The 25772-nt window shown below is 38.0% G+C and overlaps 1 protein-coding gene across 1 annotated transcript in view; it reads right to left on the bottom strand.

Annotated features, from left to right (window-relative positions):
• Positions 1-25676, bottom strand: part of pik3ap1 (phosphoinositide-3-kinase adaptor protein 1) — a 43306-nt gene extending 17630 nt beyond the window's left edge. The window contains exon 1 of the mRNA XM_035992504.1: positions 25554-25676. The gene's annotated coding sequence lies outside the window, so the exon portion shown is untranslated. The remainder of the gene's footprint in view (positions 1-25553) is intronic.
• Positions 25677-25772: the final 96 nt, after the last annotated feature.

The raw sequence follows: 25772 nt of genomic DNA, 5'->3' as shown, positions 1-25772 counted from the left end.
ATATTGACACACTAACAAAACATACCGGCAACATTTACACTCAGTCTTTGAGAGAAAATAGGTACACACGTCACATGAACAAATAGAGTGCAGTTTCTCTCAGGAGGGATTGGATAGGTGGTATAATAGGTGCACGTTGAATTGGGTAACAGAGATAAAAAGTATATTAAAAAAATCAAATAGTAAACCCAAAAAGCCATACTGGAATGAGGAACTACAAAATCTGTTTCAAGCAGGCCGTAATTCGTAGTTTTTAAGATGTAAAGAAGGTGGGTTAGAAAAACAGCGCCTCTTGGAAAACTATAAAATCAGCAGATACCAATTTGATAAAACATACAGATTATATAAGAGGAGATACCAAAGAGGTATGATAATGCATTTAGATCAAGTTCAAACGTCAAACCCTCAATGTTTTTGGAATATTATCACTAAACTGGGGCCCAGACGAGTAATGAAAATACCTATGGAGGTACTGAGCACAGATGGTACAGTGATTCATGAAACATAATTAGTAATGGAAAGATGGGAGGATGATTTTAAAGGACTGTTTACCACCGATAACACTGAGTTTGATGATACCTTTTATAGTATATACCCCAGTATGTTTAACAAAACGTCAAATGGAAGATGACATGGCACAAATAGAGAGTATTAGCAATGAAGATCTAAATGCTGAAATTACAATGGAAGAGGTCCAAAACGTATTATGTAAAGAAAAGTTGGGTAAAGCTACAGGTATTGAAGATATACCTATTGACGTTTTAAGATCCCCCGAAACTGCTGCAGATTCTGCATGGCCTGTTTAAAAACCATTTTTGTTCGGAATCTTGCCAGGGAGGGCGGTATCGACTGATTATAAATCCTATAAATACACTGTATACAATACTTAATAAAAGACTAACACACTTTATTGAGAAGACAAACATGTTGGCTGAAAAGCAAAATGGATTTAGGAAAGGAAGGGCCTGCATTGACCATATATACACAATCTGTACTGTGAATTCAGATAGATTGAAAATGGGCCTGCATACTTTTGTTTGTTGTATACGATTTCCAGAAAGCATTTGATCTTGTAAATAGAAAACTCTTATTGTACAAACTACTTGAAATTGGCATACATGGTAAATTGTATAACATGTTAAAAGAAATGTATAGAGCTCCACAAGCTCGTGTCAGGGTAAATGATTTAATGACGGGGTGGTTCTCAACTCCAATGGGAGTTAAGCAGGGTGATGTCCTTTCACCACCAACACATGAGGTGTTTGGTGTTGGACACACAATGCAAATGTGTTGCAGTGTTGTGTTGTGGCTGTTGTATGTTTTATTTGTTCTTTATTTTGTGCAAAGTGGAGAATGTTGTTGTGGACATTGGACTGGAAGCTGTGGAATTAATTACTGTTGTAATGGTGTCATGTAATTCCATGTGGGATGGGCCACTTAGTGGCATGCCACGTAAATAAAAATATCAATGAATCAATCGATCAATCAATCAATCAATCAAAATACACTCAGTATTAAAAGTGAAGGGGATTTTCTGAGGGTGTATTTTTAGGCCTTATGCTGTATACATTTTTAGGATGAAACTTGTAATAATATCAGCTTTATTATTATGATTCTATTAAGTACTGTACAGTTATTTGTGTGCTCAAAAATGCTGACTAAAATGATTAAACACACATACAGTACATACACACAAGCACACACAATGTATTTCCTAAGTTAAACAAGTTGAATTAATCATCTGTATTGTGTCACTATTACTACTGGAGGTGAAGTTTTAGATTCCACAATAACTTTTCCTCTAACATGCAACAACTTATCGCTACAACACAAGGCACCACACTGATATAAGCACTAGAGGGCAGCAGACAATCACTAACACCATCCAAAAGACCGTCTCCATCACCAGTCACTATGCAGACAACTACCAGTACAAAGCAGTCACTACAAGGCTGTGTGGTACAGGTGTGGTAAAATACTTTAGCAGTAATATCCCATCATACGTAGGGTATAATGCATTATTTAAATCCTTTGTATTGGTTCGACAGACTTAAGGGAAAGTATATCCAACTGTGGGGAGTTGGTTTGAGCATCTTTACTTGGCAGCAACTTTTTCTTCTCCGCTTAGGATAAAGTTGACGTGAACTAAAGACAACATCCCCATGCCACATCAACACAACTGTTTGGACTTCTGCAGGCCAGTAGGATTGTTGTGCTCTGCTGGAAGAATATGGACATACCTTTTATGGGTATGTGGATGCAGCCTGTCTTGCTTTGAAGAGATGGACTTCTATTGTTAAAGGAAAATACAAGAACTTTACTCATTTATGGAGTAGTTATAAAGATTGTTTTTGCTTTGGGAGGCTGAATGTGCTATATGGTGCCCTTAAATTCAATGGAACAAAAAAGTAGTGTATATGGCATGTACAGTACACTACTTTCTACTGACAATTCTACATTGCAATGCATCACATTTACTGTTGTGTGACCCTACACCTGTTTGTGATGACGCAAAATGGCAATGATTCATAAGTGTACTAAATCTCAATTCACTGATCACTTAAATAGTGAAAACTGTGATATTAGCAGGTGAAAAGAGTTGAAGGCTACACTTGAGGTATATTTTCCTGGCATGGCTTAGACCTACTGAGCCAACTGGAAGACGAGGTAAATGCCAATAAACACAAAGCAGTCATCAGTGATCACGATCATTGCGTGAGAATGGATGGACCTGATCGCAGCCCAACAGCTTTTTCCACTTCCACCAACAAAACACCAAACCATCACATCTCTTGTAGAATTACTTCATCAACCAACAACCGACACCTGTTCGAATCAAAGCCAAGAAGCTGTTCCTTGTTGGCTCACGGTTTAAACCTTTTTGTTGGTGTTTGGCTTATTCTGGCATGTACATGTAGGTTTGCCCTGGTCTCAATCTTCAGTTTCTTTAATTATAGTTACAAAATTACGAGAGAATTAAGAGTTTATTCACTTGTCTAACCGTGAATTTCAACCACAAAATCAATTTAAACACAGCTTTGCCTTTCTCCAATAATACAATTTGTTTTGTTTCTGCTTTGACCTCTCTCTCCAACGTAGACCTTTTAATGGCCGCAGCAAAAGTTCACTCTGACTTCTGAAGAGCAGGGCGATCCATGACCCTCCTTTAAGTACAATTTCCTGTAGAAAAAGAATCCCCTAATTTCTTCTAACTCTGCCATTAGCTACCATAAGCATGACCGGCCCGTTACCTTTTGTTTGGGCTCCCTTGAAACCACTATCTATTAGGTGGCTCAAATCAAATCCCTGCAGCCTGAGTTTAATAAGAGAATATTTTCGCTCCTATATTTTAACCTTGTTATCCAATATCCTGTCTTTTTAGTCTGCAGTGTGTTTTCAGCACACAGAGCGACTCAGCCAGAGAGCGTGCGTCAGTTCACAACAGAGACCTGACATGCCTCTCGGAGCACAAAGGTTCAAGCAAGGACTAACAGGTTTGTGATATTCTGCTCTGCTGGCACTGGATTAGTTAATGTTACAGGAGGTTAAAGACTTTACTACTGACCAGGTCGGCCATTATTTTTAGTTTAAGTCTACCTGAGCCATGCCTAGATGTTAGCTGGGCCGCTTAATATGAGATACAATATGAGGCTGCTTAACCATGTTTGGCTTATTTAACTTGAAATTGCACTTAGCAGACACATAATTATTGGGTATGAGAAAATGGATTTGGCCAATTTTCTGAACTGCATTTGATTTCAATAACGTCCACATTATGTGCCTCCTTGGTGAAACTTTTCCTAAAAGGAACGGAAGAAATGCTGCCTTATTTAAACATGCATTTTTAGACTTTGAAACAGTTTCACAAGCTCATGAAATTTACTCAGATCATGGAGAAGCGTGTAATTCTACAATGACAGAATAACATCAAAACTAAAGTGACTAAGTACCGAGCACTCCAAGGCAGGAGGCTGTAACAGAGGGGAAGCACTACTGTACTGTACATCTAATATTGCCGACATAATGGTCATGTTACAGTCTCATTTACTGTACTTCCCCATCCCGGGAAAGCTCTACCTCATATCTGCACTACCTCTGAGGCTGTTTTGGTAGACTTTTCAAGTGGAGGAAGCTAGAAACAAAGCACAGTCCGAGGACATGGAGTGCAATCTTGAAATGGAAAACTGAAATGGGGAAAGGGTCTCGAGCTGAAATGTTATTTGGATGATAGCCTGCATAAGAAAGGAACTGTGTTTGGTTTCTCATTGAGAGTCACCAGCAGGGCTCATTGTGATAAGAAAATAAGTCTAATGTTACCTGATCTGGTATAATGTGGACCAATTACCACTCCATTGCACTTCATTACAGGCCTGTAATAGGGCCGGGGGGCAGTGCTTGAGATGGAGTGACAGAGGAAAATGGAGTCGTCATTGATAATATGATAAAAACTGACAGTGAGAGGCCCTTCCAACAAATTATTGAAATTTACAGTTGATAGGGAAACACTATAACCTCATTTGGTAAGCAGCTGGCAAGCACTTGTACAAAGCAGGTCCTCTAACACAATGAGGGGCTTATGGAGAGAGGGAAATCCAAAACTATCACAGAATAGTGACTCCTGCTCATTGGCCTCTGGCACTGAGTGTGCATGTATTCCGTTTTTGGAAAAATCTTAAGTCACACAAACTACCCCACTGGACAGTATATTTCTCTTTAGCAGGTGGATTGTGGAACCCATTACAGGTTGCAACAATGACATGCTGACAAAAAAATCTGTCCGAACAAACTTATTTTCATTCTTAGCGTCTCTCCACAATGGAATAGAGAAGTGCATAGGCTAACAGAATATAAAATCTCACAGTTACTGTAAAACACTCTGCTCTTGGAAAAAGGTACGGCAACCATTTGTTTGCCTCAGTTAAAGTGCCTCCATTTGAGGCCCCTTGAATAAATAAATCAAATAAACTACCGTCAGACACACATTTCCAATCCATCAAGGTAATCAGATTCTGTTTACCTGAATGGGAACTATTCTAAAATGTTATTAAAAACTTAAATGGAGTTTAGGTGTGGAATAACTAGGCACAGGAAATGATGAGCAAACAGCAGGATAAGATTCCAATTACTATTAAACAAGCATTGCATTGACTAGTAAAGAGGAAAATAGCTTTGACGTTTTCCACAGCAGGAGCGCCTACCTGACAGGCTTTGTCGTATGAGAGCAACGCAAATTCAATTCATAGGCTTTTAGACATGAGGTAGTCAAAGCTTTGTCCTAAAATTCTGCTTAAAGGCCCATTTCACTTACTGGACCTGTGGTCAGCATGCATATGCAGACTGATCTCATGAAATGGCGTATGTATGACATGCCAATTCGTATGCCATTATTGGCGTGTTATCAAGACGCATACTCGTTTCTTTAGCGTGTTCATCAACGACTTCATCCATTGACTTACATTACCTTGCGATTGCGTGTGAATTGATGCCGTAGTGAGTTGTATGAAAAGGCGAAAATCTGCATAGGGAGATTGGTCGGGGTGGTGGATGGGTGAAACACAGGACTTTCACCCAGGAGAGCAGGGATTGCGTCCCGCGTGTGGCGTTTCCGTCGTGTCCCGCATGTGATGTTTCTTTTCCACATTTTTTCTTTTCCTAAACCCAACCGTAGCGTCACGATAACACGTAGCCTCGCGATAACACATAGCCTCGCGATAACATGCCACGTGGCTACGCTGTGACGTTGCAGACTGCCGTCCACTGTATACAGCGTAGATATACACGCGGATAGCTCAAAATGCGTACAGATAACACGCCACATGGCTTTAGGAAAGTGGCGTGTATGTATACGCGAAGTCATGATGTCATGTTGGCATATGAGTGGTTCAAGAATAGATACTTACTGTGTAATAATCGTTTACATTTCTAAACACTGTATCTTTGCCAGTTTGATGAAACAACTGGGATATATAAATACATATTGATTTATATGGTATAAAGACAATAACAGAAATATCAATTAGAATGAAAACATTTTATCATGCATTAAAAGCTGAATCAAATGCAAGGTACATAAGGAAATATACTGTATGTTCAAAATATGTCTTTTCCAGCTCACCATCATTTTACTGAAGCATTTACAATACGCCCCAACATTGGGAATTCAACAAGGCCATGAAGTCATTACCTTGTACTGAAGGAAATATAATTTATGAATCATTTAGAGCCCCTGTTAAGTTTATCTCACATATCTAAATAGGCAATATATTGAATGCATGCTTCATTGATCAAAACTGTTGTGGAACAACTTATCGAGCGACCATCTTTAGCTACTATTTAAAGATCATTTCGTTTTCATCTACAGTCTCCAGTCAGCTGAAATCACTTCGACATGATAAGACAGTCAATTTGGATGTCAGCTTTGGCTACAGTAATCACTCTGGCCACTAGATAAGTGTGACTTTATTTATTTATATTGAGTGCGTGTCTACTTGAAGATAATAGTTTCATTTTCCAGAGAAAGTTTGCCAGCTACCCTCATTGTGGAGTAAATGTGACAGATTCTGCTTCATTATGATTCATCGGGCTAACAACGATGGATTCATAAGATGAATCAACAATAGCAAAAGCAATGTGCAGGATTCCATGAATCTCTTTACTCTCCTTGTACTGGCTTAAGTATGCGCTTTACAGCTTGAGATTCACAGATCACAGGTGACAGCAAGAGAATACACATGAATACTCACACCCTAAAAAGTAAGAAAGGTTCTTCTAACATATCCGATGTGCCACAAGAAAATCACAATTTTTTTCAAAATTATAAAGCAGTTCTCTCTTTGCATTCAGGAAAGAAACTATTTTGAGTGGTATATTTAATAATAATTGAGGATGGGCGCCTGGGTAGCTCGTCTGGTGGAGCGTGCGCCCATGTGCAGGTGTTTAGGCCGGCTACACACTGGCTGCGTGGCGTAAGCGTGGCGTTTCTGTTGAGTGTCAGCTGCGTGGATTTTTCTGTCTTTACACACCAGAAACGTGTCTGACGCGGCGCTGCTGCTGCTAGCCTTGTCTGTACACATGTATGTTTCCCATTGATTACTGCACTTAAGCAGTAGTATACTTCATGTTAAACATAAATATGTACTGATTTGATTACAGCAAAGACAACGTCGGCAGTATTGACAGCAAAATAGGCTACAGAATATTTCATTCTGTATTGACAGGTGCAATATTTGAAAATCTATTTTTTTTTTTTTATTACATTTATATCTGCATTTATGTCAAAACCTAGAGACTTTCAAACATCAAAATGTCATGTATTAATATGTATTCATGTCAAAATGACATATACACATCTTTTCCCTTTTCCTATGAAAACGCTTCCAACACGCTTGCGTGAAAAATAGGCGTTGGTTCTATTTCTAGCATGCATGTGTTTTCGGTGCGGCTCGAGCCGCGCCTGAGACGTACGTGTCACGCAGGCAGTGTGTAAGCTCTAACCTGTTAACATGGGAGCCGAAATAAAAACGTACACACCACTCAGCTGACCTGCGGCCCTTTGCTGCATGTCGTTCCCCCTCTCTCTCCCCTTTCATGTCTAAAGCTGTCCTATCTAATAAAAGGCCTAAAATTGCACTTAAAAAAAAAAATCTTTAATAATAATTGAGGACTCTTGTAACTGGAGGGACATTCAAACACTCCATAAAAAACACCTTTAGAGAAAAGGTTTTGCATTGATCTAAAAATGCTGGTGGTTACCAGATTAAATCTTCCAGCTTTCTTTGGAATTTAATTTTTTAAGGTGGTAATATTCATAACTATCTTAAGCTTCTTTAAAAGGCAGCTTAAAGTGGTTATTGGAGAAGATATAGCAGGTTAAAAATAGTTGGTGAACTGCACATTACCGCCATTAATTCATGCTCTTGTGTAAATAGTTTAACCCTTGTGTTGTCTTCGGGTCAAATGTGACCCATTGTCTAAATATCTATGAGAAATATGGGTTTCTTTTTAACTACCTAATTTTGATTACCCAAAAATAACACGGATCATTCCATACAACGCGCTTCGCAAGTACAACAAAAATCTATACTTTCATTGAATTTTGTGTTTTGTTAAATTTTTTAGCATTTGAAAAAAATTAAATAAATTCGAAACAGTATCTCGACTGAACGCTGACATATGTCATTCTGTGATTATCCTTCCTTAATATAAATATTTGCTTTTTAACTCAAGAATTAGATATAATTTCCTATAAATGAGGTTTATTGACCATGAATTCCAAAAATAAGTGTTAATCTAGTAATGAGTTTGTGTTAGTGGGGTTTATACATGGTAGTGAAAAGAAGTTAAACGTCAAAAAAGTGCCAAAAACATTGAAAAAAGCGCCAAAAGAGACAAAAACGTTAGAAAAAGTGATTTTCTGTTCTGACCTGGGAGGACGATGCATGGTCGAATGGAAGACAACACAAGGGTTAACACTGACATTGGTAAACGAACATTCATTAGACCTGATTTTATTTAACTGAATCAAATGGAAAAACATTTCCACATATTTTTTACCAGGTGTCTGCATTAACTGTTTTTTTACTATTACATAGAATAAACTGCATGCATTATGATATTATATTATATTGTAAACTATGTTTATTAAAAAAGCCTATAAAAGGGCATAACCAATTTAGCGGTATTGTAGAAAAGGATACAGTATAGTCAACTGTGGTCAATGTGATACAAAGTACCAGCTGTAACCAACCTTTCCTCATCATTTGGAAGCTCCATTAAACAGATTTCTTGAGTTACTTGTTATTTAATGGCATTTCTGCTTTAACTGTGTGCAGTGGAGGGTGACAGGAATGACGAGACCGAGTTGGGGATGTCAAACAGCAAAGGTCATAAACCGTGTGAAACAACAGAACCACAGGGCACCGCTAGACATGTGTTAATTACATGCAGACTTGATGATGACATTGACTCCGAATGTGCCCATTTCAGAAGTTGATAAAGGTTCCTTCACAGTTCCAGTATGAACAGCCCATAAATGGTCCTTATGGAACATTTCTTTGGGCTTTTCAAAATGTCACCCAGCCCGTTCGTACAGTGACCATTGTGACCACGTTTTTTTTTTTCTGGAAGTCACCTGAGGGGTTCATAAAGTACTACTATGTGGAGCAAGTGTGAAAGAGGACTCCAACATGCTTTAATTTTGAAAATGAAAGTGCATACTTACAAAGATATTGCATTACAGAGCTTGTCATTACCACCACTGCTAGTGTAGCATGAGGATTTTGCACTTCCACAATGAGGCACAAGAGGTCAGAGCTCCACTACAAATACTATGAAACACCTTCATCTAATCCACAGCTAGTGTATGCCAGACATGCACTATTCATCGTTATCATGAAGGCCATTGCCTGAAAGAGGTCTGTTGAAATAAGTTTGCTTTAAACATCATTACAAATCCAATTAATAGTGTCATTAAACTAGATGAAAAGAGTGACAACACTGTGTGATTTGAATTCTTTGAAAATTCAGGAAGCCTACAGCTGAATACCAGGTAGCAATCTTGTCAGTGATGTTTAAACGTAGACGTTGTTGAGGAAGGTACTGCTATGGGCTTTACTGACCGACAAGAGCTACTATTGTTACACTTTACACACAGTAATTATCAGATACATTTTCATCTCAATGAGGTACACTTTTTATTATGTGTAACTGGAAAGTATGGCCAAATGTTGTCTTTTACCACCAGTAATACTATATCAATATAAATTCAATATGAAAAGCATATTTTGAAGTTGATCTTGTTGAGGTTGTTTACATTGAAACCCTCTTCCACGGGATAGCATTTTGCTGTATCCTGTATTTTTTTATTAGATTGCAAGGCACAATGTATATTAACACAATAATACAATGACCTGCCAAGAAGCATTGTCTGTCTTGAATATTAAAGCACTGCAATAAGGTTTAGGTTGAAAAGGGGACTAAAAGATACAGCATGTTCAATGTTTATTTCATTTGACAAGACAAAAGCTTCATTCGTCTTCATAACAAGCTAAATCTGTGAAGACAACTTAAAGAGGTCCCTTAGGTTTATGTGTTACAATATTGTATGTAGCTATGGTAGCCCTAAAGAGAACATAATAACAATTCCTGTGACTCTATGATAGAATATGACAAATAAACTGAGAAAAAGTGTCAAAGTTAAAGAAATAGACCTAAACATCAACATGTACTTATTGTACTGCATGTATCAGATGTACTGTCACACAGAAAGACAATGCAGATGTGAAAACTAGACAGAGAGTGCCAAGTCAATTTATGAATTGCACTTCCTATATCATACTCACTAACATTAAGCAAAACGTCAATTTCTTAATAAGTAAAAAAGAAACAAAAAGCTGCTTCAACCTAAAAACAATAGCTTGTAAACTTATTGTCTTTGTTCGCCAAAACACTTCAGATTACTCAACAAATATTGTTAATCTCAAAATGAATTAACAACAATTTCAGTTTAGGGTAGCCAGTTTCTACCTCAGAATACGAACACTAATTTAAAACTGTAAATAATTCATATTTTATGTTTTCACCTCTCACTGAACACGTTCTTAGCTTAATTATAGAAAATGGAAGATAGGGGTCATGGAAAAAAAAAAACTAATTGTAAAATGTAAGCTTCTCCATCATGCTAGCTGGTCTTACAACATTTTAAAAATAGTTCTCAAGCCACCAATATTTTTGGTCCACTCGTAGACTGAGTGCCACAAATCCAAACCCCACAGGAGAACATGAATACCAGTATCCCATTAAAGCTAATCTGTTGTCTCCTTTTGCGGTCAGAAAATGTCCTCCATTTTACACGCCACGTTCCCATTTTCTCCTCCATCATTGACGACATTGACACCGAGAGGATTACAAGGTAAATCAATAAACACCACCGGCTTCATGAATGAGCACAAGTCTCAGGGAACTGATACCTTCACACCAGGTTAGGTCTATTTACCTGTGATATACCAATCCACAGTGTGATCTCTGGGGCCCGATCTCTATAGTTAAGTTTAGATGCTACCGTGCCTAACAATGAGAAGACACCTAGCTGCTCTACAGCACATGTATTCAATTATGAGGAGAACATTAGCTCCATGTTAAAGCACAGATAGCAAACTACCCAGATATCAATATTAATGTTATCTAACACAATAAAGCCATTGTTATTAGAGCTGGGCAATATGGAGAAAATCAAATATCACGATATTTTTTTACCAAATACATCAATGTCAATTTTGCATCGATATTGTGGCGTTGACTATTGCTGCTTTCACAAAATATTTACACAATGAGATTTTTGATAGACAATCATCAGTAATGTCGATATAATGACTAAGTGGTTAAAGGCAAATAACAGACCAGCTAGAACTGTCTGGTAAGTTCAGAAAATTAGCTTTACTGTAATGTAGCCTCTAAAACCAGGAAAAGGCAACACTTGTGTCATATTACAATATCCAACATTTAAGAAGATATATAGTCTCATATATCAATATATTGCCCAGCCCTAGTTGTTATCCTGTTTAAACCCTTCTTTTTTCTCTTTAATAATGTATCCTGCTTAGGAGACTTAGTGCTCTTACTACCCTTTAAATAAATGTCTTCAACTAGATATTTTTCACTTCCTGCAACTTCTAGGAACTTCATTGCTATTTTTCAGTCGGAAAGCAGATCTCTAACTTTCAGCAAATGGCATGGGACAAGAAGAGGCAAGACTGCCGACCAGACAGACGAGCGTTCCACTCTCCAGCTCTTAACAAGCATAGTAATACATCAGTCAAAAGCAATAATTTTACTATTAATGAAATTCCAATTTGCCTTCAGTGCATTTCACGTTGACATTTTCCACATTGCAACAGTGCTTTGATAAAGTTTTTAAAATGCAAAAACGCATCTAAGAGGCTAAAGACCAGCCCGGGTGTCAGCGTGCCTGGCAGAGGACTATGGTACTTAATTTTTATCGCCATGTGCCCGGGGCATTGAAAGCCTGAATGTTAACATTGGCTCCATTTTCATTATCATCATATGATTATGGATTTTACTGCATTTAGCTGATAATACAACTAGGAGCTCACCTTAAAAGAAGTTGCTCGAAGGTTTCATTTCCGCCCAAATGAAATTTTCATTTGACAAACAAGTATAATTAGGCTGCACTTCTTGTTCAGTGTCAGCCTGTTTTCTGATTGAACTTAGACCAATTTGCTGCCACTAAATGAGTTTGAATAATTTCCATTCTGAATGTCTTGGGGACATTAGCTTTAGGAGTGCTAAGTGGCCGCATGCTTTTTGAAGTTGCTGATTATTTGATGCCACCCCTGTCTACCTATAGGTTTTTGAGCTTACTTCAAAGTTAACAAGGAAAAAAAAGAAAAAGCTGCACATAGCCTACCTCAGAGTACAATGAGAATTTGAAAGTGTTTTTGGCCAGGTCTGGGAGGCAAAGTGAAAATTACTTTAATAAGTGTGTAATACACTTCGTTAGCTCCATTGCTCTTTGCTTCTTCACTTTATTTCTTTTATGCGGCCACTTTTATTGTATTGAAGGCGCAGATTTGTTTCTGTTGAAACTGTACACCTAATAACTAATATTTCAGTATCGGTTTCATTAAACCCGCTAATTACAAATTAATAAGTTATGAATTATGAGAACGGCTGCAGCTGGCTCTCTCATTCCCTCTCTGTTATTGATAATAATGTGACACAAGAATGTTTAGTATACATTAGATGAAGTAGTAAAGCTAGTAGCGTAGCCTTTATCCACATGAAGTGTTTATTTCCTATAAACACAATAACCATAAATGTCTTAGGAGATAAAACTGTTGCAGATTACCTACTATTAATAGCACTGTAAGCCTCTGCAGCCATAAGATGAGAAGCAGGAGCACGCCACTGTGGATGGCTGAGAAAAGTAGGGTTATTTGTATATTTCCCCCCTAATGGATTTGGTAGATGACCTAAAATCTGAGTAACAGCTATTTCAGTAGGGGTAATCCAGTCATCCTCGAAGAAATAAACAGCAATGTGGAGCGAAATTGAACGAGAGAAATGGAGTGAATGAAATGGGTGAGGGCAAAAGAAAGAGAGGATCACAAATAAAGCTCAATGTAGGATTGATGAAGAGGAAATGGGGATTTTGACAATGTGATTAAATAATGGTTTCAAAATATGAAAGCAATGGTAATGTCAATGAAGGGCGGAATTACATTTCATTATCATAAATAAGCAAAACCAAACTGCGGCTTAGTTATGAGGAGGTTACAAGCTGGTGAGCCGCAGATCCTTCCACCCAGCTCTAAATGTTTCTGCTAGACTCTCTTTTGTTGGGTTTTTGGTCATCGATCAGAAAAATGTAGGTGGCACTGAATAGTTTTACAACAATAAACACTTAAACATATGAAATCACGGTTTGGTTAATTATATTAAGATTGAAAACGTAATGAAAAGTATTTTCAAAGCAACAAATCCTGTCTCATTAAATGATCAAATCTAATTCCCATGCTTTTCAGGGTTCCCAACCCTGCAAAGGAACTCTGTGCCCAGAAACACAAGATCAAGCTCAATCCTGTCCCCACGTTCCCAAAGTGGCACTAAATAACAGAGCTACACACAGAGTAATGGCGGTTTACAGTACAGAGGACTATTGAACTAACATGACAATGGGCTCAGAGACCACTACAAAGTGGAGATAATGCTGTGGATTCCATTCAAAAGACAGAATTACTGTGGATCCAAAAGGATTGCAGTACATCTGCAATTCATTTGCATTGTACTCATTTTTCCAAGGAATGAAACGACTCCAAACTCGTACAACAAGCTGACTTACACAACGATACGCTGCAGCTTTGTCGGTTCTCGTTCCAATCGCTCAATGAAAATATTAGAGTGGACAAAAATATCTTAAGTCCAATCAATTTCATAAACACAGCCAGTGTTGAATAAACAGTGTCAACATACAGAAACATTAAATAGGATGTTTTCTAGATTGCACAGTTAATTTCTATGGAGGGTTTTATACTTTGCTGTATGTTCTAACAAAGTGCAAACACTGTGTTAAAATTGCAGACATAGTACTATACACTGTATAGTATACAGTGTGTATTTGTCTGGTTCATGTCAAACTTGTTATTTTAATAATTGTTATAGTTATTACTGTTATATTTATATATAAAAAAAAAAAAATAAAAAAAAAACTTCATGGTGAAAAAAGTCCCAAATAATGACATATCAAAATCAGTAGTGTATGTTTTGACTCAGAAAGGGACTTTATTTTTTATTTCTTGCACTTAACGTGACAATAAACAATGTTTTTTTCCTATAAATTATACAACAAAGTTGTTGCTCTGTCGTCCCGTTTTCCTTTTTTTAGGTCCATTCATTCGCTGAATTCCAATAAACGGAGGCGCCATGCAATCATCATTAGGAATTCTGTGTCAAAAAGCTGTGAAAAACACTTCTTAACACTACACTACCTAAGAGCACAGAATTCTAATTGACATGTTGACATTTTATGCATGATTCTATGTCTAGAGTAATTCTATGCCAGAAAGTGTTGACTTTTGCTGGTTTTACATCTGCCATAATGATTACCAAGAGCTCCACTGCATGGTGGAGACAGGCATATTGCTGCTGTGTGTTCTTCTACCTGGTTTTGACATGTTGGTGCTGATGTGCGCCAGTAAATGTTTAAAAAATATATTTGCTATTTCTCAACCAGAAGCAACACAAACTTACTGTCTTTCACCACAGTGGGGTTTTAGTAGTAAACACAGTGACAGTTGCAGTACAAGTCAAAGATGTGAATTATATTTACTGCATACTGAAACCATCATAACCTCTAATAAGGCACGATGTGGTTGTTCAGCTAATAATTATTAATTCATGATTTGACTTGGCTTCCCTAGCGTGCTGGTTTTGATATGGATCAATTTGCACTGTGTGGGATATTACCATAACTTGTGAAATTGAACAGAAAAATTTGGGAGAGGACCGGGTAGTGTGCAGGTGAGAGTTCTGAGCAGCTATCTGCTGTATTACTACTTTAACAACACTCTGAATAATAATGTATTCTTCTGAAAGTAAATTATTTAGTTGTACTGATGCAACAACCTAAGAATGTTGCAGTAGTCTCAAATGGTTGCAACAGATACTCTGCTTTACTCTCAATGGGTCAATTAATTTATTCTGACAGTCATGTGTGCCCAATATATATATAATAATTTCGACATATATACATTGACTTGTGTCCAGTTGTAAAACACATGCTATTATAAATAAAAGATTTGCAGTATCATGACAACATTACATATCATGCTCATCTACCTTTCATCGTCTACCATTTCTCACCAACTGTAATGCAAACAAAAGTAAAGTTTTTAGAAGTAATTAAGAGCAAGTTAGCGCCAATTTGTCATCTCCCTTGGTAAGGATTTTCCAAAGATTAAATCTCTCTTAACCCACTCCACAAACGCACAACAGTGATAAAGCCAAAATCTGATTTTGGTATCTACAGCCCACAGTTTGCATCCCTATCCATAGGAAAGCTGCTTAGCCTTGGCAGCTAGCACATATGTGGTAACTGGGTGCAAGGGACCTCTGAACCAAGCTGTTAGGAGCATAATGAATGAATAGGAAGAAACAATGCAAATGATTTATAGCCATAATTACTGAAGGCCTCAGGATCCGTCAGTTTAAGTAGCCTTTTCATCATTAAAAGCAGAGTTGATCACATGCTATTGCTGGTGGGAGTTTACTCAGCTTAAATAACCATCAACATTCTCTCTCTATTCAGATCTATGGCCAAATCCCAGGTGAGTGACAGGTGCCAGCTACAGGGCTGTTAGGAGAGAGCGTTTGTTGATATAACCGTGTTTTCCTCTCTTTGAGCGACTGATCTGCAAAGGTACACATAAAGGCCCTCCTTCAGCAATGTACACAGAGCACTTCGAAAGGAGTACATAAAAATGCCTCTCCCTCCTCCCTGCAACATTAAACAGTGTGGAGGGGGTGCAGTGGGAGGCATGCGGGAGGGGGGTGGGGGGCTGGGGGACTCAAACAAACGCTGGAGAGTGGCAAGTTTGCATTTGCCCATACCAACAAGCTCCTATCTCATTAACAAACCCCTGAAATAAAAGAGTGCTTTTTTGGCTCACAGCTATAAAAAAAATTATCATAGTGATGATGTTCCTCAGCCGTCAACAGAGCTGTGATAACGTTGTTTGATGATGACTTTCCCATGAATGTTAAGCAGCCGCCGCGGCAGAGGAAAGGAGCTTATCAGCGTCTAATGCCCATCTCTAATTCCTGCCCTTCTTGAACTAGCCATTTTCTAACAGCGTTAACTGTCAAATTTACATCCCGTCTTAATGCCACTAAAGAGTACGGGGGATGAAGAGTAAATGACAGCAGTGTAATGAGGAAGGCAAGGCATTCCTTCTCCCACTTTTTTTCCCCCTCTCTCTCAGGAGAAGGAGATTTCCACAATATAGGGGGATTTTTTCTCCTCCTCCTCCTCCTCCTGTGCCATGATGCCATGATGGAGAGCTTACCTGTGAACTTACTGTACGTGCACGAGATTAATTAGCAGAAGGCTCTTGTGTGAAGGAGGAAAAATAGATTTTTGCACTGCAAATAAAAACACATGAAGCCATACACAAAATTCTGACAATGTAGCACATGGGGAGACATTTGAAAACAAGCACTATATACCTACAAGAGAGCGGCAGTTGGTTTAGAAAGTTAAAAGGGATCAACTTGGGGTGAAAAACTGCCACTGCCAAAAAAAGCCATCAGTTTATTATGATAAATGGAGGCCAGGAGGGCGTATTTTAAAGTACAGCCTGACTAGCAATCACATTTTCTATTTTTGTTTTGGCAAGACAAGAGTAAAAGGAATATTTTATAAACATTCCATTGGTGCATTCCTTAACATCAGGACATTACAATACATTATCGTTGTGATTCTTTGAGTAATAAGTAATAAGTACAGTTATATCTGAATCATATCACTGCAATGTCCATCACAAGGCTTTAGTAAAAGACATCCTATTCCCAATCTCTTCTACCAAACCTCTTTCACATACTATATAGTATTAGTTCTTGGTGCCCAGTGCACATACGACAGAAAACAATGAATTACATCAGTATTTTTGATTCAGTACAACTGAGCATTTCTTATCAGGGAACTCACCACTTTCATTTCCTGTTTTTAAATTGGCATTTTGCCCATTAAGTCAATTAAAAATGCTGAACTATTGCAGGAGACAATCACTTCTGACATTCAAATAAAATAATGGGAAAAGTGCCACAGCTTCATTGTAAAAACAAATTTAGTTTTAAATTGATAGGGTGAAAACTTTATATATATATATATATATATATATATAAAAGTACATAGTTTCTCCAGTAATCCCACGCTGCCCCATGAAGAGGTGACAGCAGAAACCATTTCATATATAGGATGTAGAAATCATGCTTTCACAACAAGCATAGGTGAGGCATCTTACCTTCTCATTACTGTGTGGCTTATACTTTCTACAATAAATTGATCAGGTTTTCCAGAGAATTTACTTACGTCTTTCCAAAGGACGCCTTTGTATTTATGCATACTTCTGCTCCTTTTATGCAAATGAGACAAGTTGAAAGTTTTCTAATGTCTGCATGTAATTTAAGATGGCATTTAAGCCTCCCGCCCTAGATGCTATCATCATGATTAATTCATCAGGTAATATTTCCCATTATTTCAAGGCATTATTTTATGTCAGGCAAGGTAATGAATAGCTATGAGGGCATGCACACTATTTAGCTGCAAAATACAACAAAGTCTGCTGTTTGGATTCTACACTACATACACTGCTGGAGATATAGAATATTAAAAAGGAACTACACAATCAGCCGTGGAATGGGATGAAATATGGACTCAGTGGTTGTATAAAAGCAAATGTGATTTATAATTTAATTTGGACTGGTGAAAGATGGGTGCCATGTCATTGTGTCCTTGAGGTTTTGACTCAATTAAAATATTCAACATGCAATCTTCATTCTCACACAGGAAAAAGATTTTGGAATTGGAATAAAGATAAACAGAAGAAAGGTTCTACCTTCTATGCTGTCATAATCAACCATGCAAGTGAACCTATGAAAATGTAGTCCATTTCATCTGAGGGGTCGGACTCTGGTAGGGCAGGCCAGGCGAGATTAAATCTCAGCTCATCTGATTGGACCATATAACGATTCAAACTGAGCTAATTTCATGCCAATCTGGTTGCCTCCAGTGAAACTATCCAAAAGGCAAGGGGCTATAGTGATTTGGAAAAGAAGAGACAACAGATAAATGGTGAAATGAAGTTGAAGGGCCTTCTTACCTTTGAGAAGAAATATTTCAATTTAAATGTATCACTTTATCAGGGTAAAGTCCTCCAGCTTTGCAGCTCTGAGATTACACCAATTAAACATCAAATATGGTGAACTAACTGCAAATGAACAAATGGCTTGTGCTCCTGTTACAAGGTTGGTATTATGCTTCACTTACAACCACAATTACTGTAGTCTACTGCGTGTAGACTTAACACAGCTTCACACAGGCCGTAAACAAACACTGTATATTGTGCTGAAATTATTGGTCAACGACGTCAAAGAATAAGTCAGTCAACTAAAAAGCCTTTGGTTTATGGTTTAAGTCATTTAGTCAATTAAAAATACCAAATATTTGCAGGTTAGAGCAAATGCTGTATGCATTTTACTGTATATGCACACATATAATGCATAATATACACATTGTGCAATAACATGTACATACTATCTTTTCATTGCCACACCGTATAGAGGAAGCAGACTGCATATACTCTATTCTCAATGTTTGCACATAAACCCACCTCTGTATACTTATTATAGTAACAATATGTCTTCCTTTGTTCTGTACCACAACACCGACAATTTGCTGTCCAGCTCTTGCCTGTATATAATAGCTATATGTAGGTTTGCTTACATTTGTTTAGCGCTATGCCTGTGTCCGTAACCAGTAAATGTATCTCTTTACTTTTGATTACGAATTTTTAAATGAGTAGATTAAAGACACTACTTTGGGTGCAGCTAACTTTTAAATACCCTTTACTATTATTTTTCATATTAAATAGAGTCCATCTTTAGATGCAATTATCAAAACGTGGAGCAATATTTACATTTTTGAAACCAATGTTTTCACACTGTTCGAAAGCTCTTGCTATTTCCAGAGATTCCAAGTGGCTTAATATTTCTGCTATTGCAAAGGTGAAACGGTATACCAATATCAAAATATTTCAGCTAAGAGATCACCTGCGTCAGTCTGGGTGAACCAGGAAACATCCAGAGGACACAGGACCGGTTTGTCTCCAAGCCCTCTCTCTCTCCCTTTCCCTCTCTCTCTCTCTCTCTCTCTCTCTGCAGTTTGCTGCCGCTGAGCTCTGCCTGTGGGCACAATAGATTTGACACAAGAGTGCTGATGAATCTCATCAGTTTAATGTGTTTATGCTTGCTAAGCCCTGAAAGCTTATTGCTGTTCAATGGAGTGCTACAAAGTTACCTAATTTCCCCCCTGGTTGTCTCTTAGCACGCTGGCAACACAGACTCCCAATAACATGATGTACTCTGCAACCTGTGGAAGACACAGGCCACGCTGTGTCTCAATGATTTGTGTTATCAGGCAGAGAATAAACCTTGACAGAAATACAGTGAGCACCGATATTACTGCTTTTTTTCCACCTTAAATTCAGCCCATGACTGTCTCTCTCCCTCCACATTGATCCCTTTTTACAGCCTTTTCACAGTAAGTGCTTTAGTCTTATCTTCACTGCCCCCACCTCGCCTGTCTCATATTCTACCCAATGAGGCTGGCTGCCTATATGACAGCTAACACCCAGTATTAATTAAAATGTCATGCCTCCAAATCAATATTGTAAAACAGTTCAAACACAACTCATCGCCACTGCTGTGATAAGTGCTTTTGGGTGACAAGGTAAGTCCAAAGAAAGAGATGCAGGAGAATAGTATGACGGAATTATCCAGAGAGAACATGTAACATTAAAATGTATGACCCCCCACCCCCATGTGTTACTTCATCACTCACAATTGCAAATGATCCACACTGTCATAAAGTGTGCTGCGCTAAACTGACAGATCCATAAGTCAGCAGCAACAGGCCAGGAGGCTCGACGCGAGAACTCTTTAGCTTCAGATGTCTGACTGCAATGCGTTCAAAGTGACTAATGCACACTCATTTGGGAAGGAGGGGGGGGGGGATTTATCAGTGCTACTAAAATAGCTGCCATACTTCTGATTACATTAGGACCAAAACACAAAAAAAAGGTGGCAGGTTATTACCATAATATTTTCAGTGGACTTCTGTGACACAAGGTAAAGGCTTCTGCCATGAAAAGTTCCCATGAATAAAGCCAATAAAACGGAGAACTATTGCCGTTTTTTTTTTTTCGCAATATCCCAACTATTATGAGTGACAAATAGAGTTGATTCAAAACTTTGGGAGGCTGTACGTGTTCACACATGCTCATTGAAAGACATTGTTCAAAAGCAATGCTCGGGATATGGATAGAATGTGACAAATTCTGTCAGAGTAAATATGGTTTAATAAATGAATTAGCTTCATAAATAATGGCTGTAATGACATTTTAGGGGACAATAAGCCTGAGCGTTGTCAGGAAATAGTTGATGTATGAGTTTCATGCCTCAGCGGTTCCTCAAAATGAATAGGCTTGGGAAGATAGCAGGGGCCTGCAACCAGCCTATTTCCTCGAATTATCTACTTGTTGTCAATTTGCACAGTGGAATTACACATGCAAATTGAACTGCCTGCACAAACACCACTTGGAGATGATAAAAACAAATTAACAAAGGCTATAGAAGGAGGATTTATTTCACTGGCTAACCCAGGTCAAGCAATACATGTATTTTACAATTGTGTGTACCCAATTTTGGTGTAATTATATCAGCAAATTATTCTTTGTAATCTTATTATTTCCCCCCCATCCTTCTCCTTACACACATAATTAACTTCCTTCATATCCTCACAAAAAAAAAAAAAAAATCAGCTGGCCTCTGCATCAGAGTAACACTGATTTGGGTTCGTTCTCGTCACCTTTTTGCAGTTGCAATCCAGAGGAAGGTGAGAGGTGAACAGTTTAGGGACACTGTTTAGTGTCACTGCTTAGGAGCAGACAAATCTACATAGCAGATGTCACAATGTTAAAATATAAATAATCACCTCTTAACATCATCCCTTCATATTCGGGAGGAAATTAAGAGTCCCCGGACCTCCACGTTTGCTATTAGATATCTCATTTACTTTGTACACACAGTGCTAATCTGCACTAATGAATTCTGCCACACCAAACCAGATCGAGATGACTTAAAATTATTACCACTTCCACAGATATGCCTTTCCTCATTTGAGGCTCAATTTGGCTGGCTCGCAAAAAACAGTCTGTCACAGTAAGATACTAATAATTAGGGTTTTAAGATGATTAGTTTATCTCTGTGCTCTTACAGTCCTGCCTCTTATCCACCATGGCCAAAACTTAATAAGAGGCTCTAAGTTTTAAACAGCCAACTCCAAATTACCAAGAAATGACGGAAATAATGAACTGGAGCACATGCCAGGGAGAGAGACACAGGGAGGGACAGACAGATGGATGGTGGGAAAGCTGAGAGACATTAATTCGAGTGTGAAATACAACACAAAGTCAAGTAATCAATAAGGAAATGATTCAGACCTGAAATTTCAAAAAAACAGGACTTCATTGCGACTCTCATGTACCTTCAGACGCTGGCGTGCTCATCAACTTGCCACACAAGTAATTAAAGTCAAGATAATGCTGAGTGAGTGATACCAGTTAATGATTCCATATTTTAGAGGATGAGCTAGAGATTTTACATGTTCCAGATGACATTCAATATAGCATACGCCTTATCAGCCCAGTTTAATATGCACTGCATTTTCTAACGCTGAACTGTGTAAATCTCTCATCTTAGGGTACAGGAAGGTCAAGGAGAGTGCAAGGTCTCCAGGGTTATTTCTTTTACATTTCTGGTGGCGACCAAAACCTATCCGTGGTACAGAGTATCAAAAGCTGGCATTAAATGTCTGGCCCGGTTTGAGGTCTTGTTTTTGGTTTCTGATTTTAGGGCTGCAACTTAAAGTGCTCATATTATGCTTTTTGGCTTTTTCCCTTTCCTTTATTGTGTTATATATATTTTTTGTGCACGTTATAGGTTTACAAAGTGAAAAAGCCCAAAGTCCACCCCAAAGGGACTTACCATCTTCAATAGGGGTGCAAGATATATCGACTCAATATCGTTATCGTAATATCACGTTGCGCAATATTATATCTAGGGGTGCAATATATATCGACTCAATATCGTTATCGTAATATATCGAAAGTGTCGCAATAAGTATGTAATATTTTGTTTATTTTGTTTATTTCATTGACCAGTTACCGTGCCACTTGCACATGTTAGTGCACATCAGCGCACGGGTCCACTACGTGACAAACCCTATGTTGCATACCATGTGTGTGCATAATTCGACAGAGTGACAGTGCAAGTGAAGAGATAGACAGAGACAACTAAACGGAATGAATCAGAGAAGAGAAAGAAAAGTTGTGTCCTGTTTTATTTTATACTGTCCAACCAGTAAAACATGTCCTGTTCTGTAGACATGGTCTTTATTTGTATATTTTATACTGTACAACCAGTAAAACATGTCCTGTTCTGTAGACATGGTCTTTATTTGTATATTTTATACTGTACAACCAGTAAAACATGTCCTGTTCTGTAGACATGGTCTTTATTTGTATATTTTATACTGTACAACCAGTAAAACATGTCCTGTTCTGTAGACATGGTCTTTATTTGTATATTTTATACTGTACAACCAGTAAAACATGTCCTGTTCTGTAGACATGGTCCTTATTTATTTATTCATGTTGGACCAGTCCAATACGACCGTCAGTTGAAATAAACCTTGTGTTGTAAGAAAACTGTTATGAATCTATTTTGATGCATTTTCCCATAACTTTTGTAATTTTACACGTTTATAAATATCGAAATGAATATCGATATCGCAATATTCATAATCGATATCGCAATATCACATTTTATCAATATCGTGCAACCCTAATCTCCAACAGAAAACACTGTTCACAAACTGCTCCAAACAGCTCTATTGAAGTCCAGCCTTTACTTCGTGCGTCACTTTGTAACACACGTTATAATGCTCTCCTAGCTGCTACCATGGCACGCCCTCATACTCTGCTTCTGACTGGCTAGTAGTCCTTACCTAGCTACTGAGCATGTGCGACTCCCAACAAAGATGGAACAGAAGTGAGATGTCTCACTCTGTAGCTAAAACAGAGAGCTCAACACACAGGGTGAAAAGAGGAGCTGCAGCAATGTGCAGTACAACAAAAATATGGTGTATTTTGAAAATGAAACCATGTAAACCTATTCTGATATAACCTCTAAATACAATTATGAACCTGAAAATGAGCATTATATGAGCACTTTAATATTATTTTCATTATCGATTAACCTGTCGATTAACTTTTCAATGAATCAATTGATCGTGTAGTCTGTGAAGTCAAAAAGTGGCATATGCCAATCATAAGATCCCACAGACCATAATACTGTCTTCACATATCTTCTACGAAACCCAAAGGGAATCAATTTAAAGTGAATTTAGTTTACTGTTTAATTTACAATAAAAGCAGAAAAAATCAGCAAATACATTTGAGAAGCTGGAAGAATGTTTGACATTTTTACTTGATAAATTGAGTTAAATGAATACTCAATTATCAATATTGTTGTCAATTAATTTTCTGTCCATGCATTAACGTGTACTTGGAAGTAGGGTTGGGCATCATTTGGATTTTAACAATTCTGATTCTAATTCCGATTCTTCCTTTCGATTCCGGTTCTTATCGATTCTCGATTCCGATTCTTTGAGGGGTGGAGTTGAAACCAGTCCTTCCAGAAAAATGCAGAGTTTTTTTGTGATTGTTGCGGGCAAAACTCCTTGATTATGCGGCATGTTTTCTTAAAAAATGCAATGAAATATGCGGGATATTTATGCAATTTTATGCGATGAAATTGCGGGAACTTGCAAAAACTGCGGTTTCATCATGGCTTCATCGCGGGGTCTGCAGCTTTTCGATGATGTTCACGTCGCGTAATTACGTCACTTCATAACGTCACTTCATAACGTCACTTCATAACGTCACTTCATAACGTCACTTCATAACGTTCCCATGGCAACAGGGGAAAATGGCTGCTCTTGTGTGAAGTAAACGCAACATTTTTCAACTTTCTGCTAAGATATATGTGACTTTTTTGCAACGAAAATGCGGGGATTATGAAATCATGCAAGGCCCGCATATTTTGCACGGAAATCGGCAATTTATGCGGCGAAAGTGCGGCGTATTTGAAAAAAATGTGGCCCCCGCATAAATATGCAGACTTTGGCTGATTATGCATTGAATTATGCAATCGCATAATTGCGTTTTTCTGGAGGGACTGTGAAACGGGTCAGCATGCTTATTTCACAAAGAAGAGGAAAGGTGTTTTGCAGTTTTACTGGGTGTAAAACAAAGCCAGACCAGAGCGCCGCTTACTGTGCTCCATGGCTGCAACACAACAAGCGCCTGGCCGCTACGGAAACCAAAACTTGTACATGTTAAATTTGGAACCGATGATTCGAAACCAAATCCTCCAAACGATTCCAATAAAGAAATGATTCCACTGGAATCGTAATTTTTGGAACGATTCCAGGTAGGAATCGGTTCTCGATGCCCAATCCTACTTCCTACTCCTACTACTACACTGCCTGCACTATCTGCTTTAAATCATAATTTTGTCAATTTTAGAATGCAGATGGCTGCTTAACATTTGAGAAGTTTGTAGTAATTTGTCATTAAATAGAAAGTTATCAAGAAAGTATTGTTATGGCATTGGCACTGAAAACACGAGTATGGCACAGATATTGAACCAGTATTGAATTATTTTACACAATTCCCAGTAATATACAACACTGCTTGTTTACCTGAGATACTTTTTCTTCCAGAAACTTCTTCCCCTTCCCTATACAGTGTGCAGCTTACCTGAACTTTAGTATTGACCTTTTTATACATTGGTGTTATAGGTCTCACTCTTTATTCTACATTCATATGGCAAAAAACATACAGGCTATAATTTATGTAGATTATTGGCTTTGCAATAAGATGCAACCAAAAGAAAGCCTAATGTGAATGAGTGTGAAAGAGCAATTTAAGGGTAGATGTGCCTGTGCCAGTGCCAGGGGCTATACAAGATTTGCATGCTAATCATTCTAATAATAATGTAATGCCCAAAGCACTTTGAGCAAATTGCGAACCATTGGTCATAGAAGGAAGCTTATCTCGCCGAGAACATGACACAAATATAGGTTAACATTTGAATGATTCCTGGTAATTCACGGACCTGTCAGTAGCCTGGCTCACCTCAATTAGAAATGCTCCACAACAGCCTGCTCTTGACTTCACTTCAGTGCAAAGACTAGCTTTAGACGGCTACAACTCTTTACATTTATTCCACGTGTCTATTCTGAGCTGTAAATGTCACTCTAATGTCACTGTTAAACGTTGTTCTTACCAAAACAGCCAATATGCGTTTTTGTCTCGCCCTCGTGCTCCGCTGCTTAGCCTTTATAACTACAGTTT

This window comes from Sander lucioperca, chromosome 15, assembly GCF_008315115.2.
Source record: "Sander lucioperca isolate FBNREF2018 chromosome 15, SLUC_FBN_1.2, whole genome shotgun sequence".
NCBI classification, from domain to species: Eukaryota; Metazoa; Chordata; class Actinopteri; order Perciformes; family Percidae; genus Sander; species Sander lucioperca.
This window is presented reverse-complemented; position numbering and strand designations above follow the sequence as displayed.